This window comes from Epinephelus moara, chromosome 14 (genome assembly GCF_006386435.1).
Source record: "Epinephelus moara isolate mb chromosome 14, YSFRI_EMoa_1.0, whole genome shotgun sequence".
NCBI lineage: Eukaryota > Metazoa > Chordata > Actinopteri > Perciformes > Serranidae > Epinephelus > Epinephelus moara.
This window is the reverse complement of record NC_065519.1, coordinates 31,417,503-31,419,330: the sequence shown is the minus strand read 5'-3', so window position 1 is coordinate 31,419,330 and position 1,828 is coordinate 31,417,503. Positions and strand designations below refer to the sequence as shown.

At 38.3% G+C, this 1,828-nt stretch overlaps 1 long non-coding RNA gene across 1 annotated transcript; it reads right to left on the bottom strand.

Annotated features, from left to right (window-relative positions):
* Nucleotides 1–411: 411 nt before the first annotated feature.
* LOC126400690 (uncharacterized) lies at nucleotides 412–1,162 on the bottom strand. Its single transcript, XR_007570996.1, has 3 exons — nucleotides 979–1,162; nucleotides 828–884; nucleotides 412–514 (listed from the first exon to the last, which is right to left on the bottom strand). It is a non-coding gene; the product is annotated as an uncharacterized LOC126400690 (long non-coding RNA).
* Between the last annotated feature and the right edge of the window lie 666 nt (nucleotides 1,163–1,828).

Here is a 1,828-nt window from a genome sequence, read left to right as displayed (position 1 = left end):
GTACTCACTTATGTGAGATACTGTATATGATGGTGAAAAAGATCAATAAGGAAATTTATCTGAACACAAACAATAACCTGTAATTATAGGTCAGTAATTGAGACATCCTGTTATGATGGTCCCCTCTTCTACCCATTGTTTGTACAAGTGCTTTTTTATCAATGTCACCAGAAACCAATGGATGATAAGTCACTTGGACAATTACATGAAATTTTAAAGAGTAAAAACTATCCATTTCATCACACATCCATACAGGCTACATGATGACACATGCTGCAGGTTGATGAATCAGAATGTCATCTTCTGGGATCCTGTTCTGTAAGACATTATAAAAAATGGAGAGAAAATTAAGACATGTAGAATTCTCATGTGGCTTTACTTTTTCTTTTTCATCACAGCCGTGCTAGATACCTGGCCTATCGAAGTTTTGTGTCCTGGTGCTGGGGACACCTGGGCAAAAATAACCGTGTGGTCATACCCTCCTGTGTTGTGCGCCGCATTCATGAAGAGTACCCTGATGAAGATGGGGAATACACAGGTTTCAAACCACCAATATAAATATAAAACAATAATAAATAAATATCATATCATATTGTATTGTGTGCTTGATATTTGTTATTTCATATTTCATACTTTACTTGATAATTTCATAAAAGCATTGAACAATTATGTTTTTTAGTAATGATACGTTTGTAAGTGTGTCCTAGCTGACTACAATTGAGGCAAGTGGGGCTGTAGTGCAGGAATGGGCTGGAGCAGGAAGAGGTTTAACAAAGCCCAAACAAGTAATTATATAATAAACAACAGGAAAGAGTCTGACAGATAACCATTTGAAGTTTCTTGAGACCAAAAGCAGCAATGGACTGCTCCTCCATATTCACCACCTACACAGAAGAATTATTAGAGAAAAATCATTTGACATAATTAAAAAAAACTACTGACAGCCCATCATAACATGAACCCATGACCCACACTAACCTAATGGGTAATGATCCGACCCTCTTCTCTATCAGTAACTGCCACATCTGCTGCACAGTCTGATGTTGGGCCACCTGGTGCTGGAGCTGCTCCCACCCCACCTGGACAGCTGAACCTGGACACATGTCTGGCAATTGCATCTGCCTTCTCAGGCCGCTCATACTGTGAGCACAGGAATCCAGGAACAGCCACTGCTCTCAGCTCAGTTGGAAAGATAATATTAAATAAATAATAGATTAAGAGTGCATAGCAGCTGAAAGTATAATATGTAAATCTAATGAACTGCTTTAACATAGTGCCATACCCGGATTCAGCCACTTGTTTTTATCAGTGGAAGGTGGGTGGAGACACATGGGGAACAGTGGATTTTCATGGACATTCATTTTCAGTTAATGAAAGTTAATTGTAACATCTCGGTCACCTAAAAATGTCTTGTTAAGTGTTTGGTCAGACCTAAAGACCCTCTAAGAGGTTGGATGTTCAGTTTGTCTGGTAATTACATTTTCTTTCAATTGCTTTAAGCCATTTTTTTGCTGCTAATAATTAGCAATAGCATTTTGACAGTTAAGATTAGCTATAACTGCACCATGCTAACCAAGCTAGCAGCTAGCACTATTGTTAACCATGGGTAAAGCCAAGGTGGCAACATCCATTATTTATAAAGTCTATGATTTTGTACTCTTACCTAGTGCTATTTATCAATCTAAATTATTTTGCTATGAGTTGCAGAATGTTGGAGATATCGGACGCAGAGATGTCTGTACTTTCTTGAATATAATGGAACTAGATGGCACTCAACTTGTGGTGCTCAGAGCACTGAGAAAATCCAGCAATGTCTCTTTACCACCTG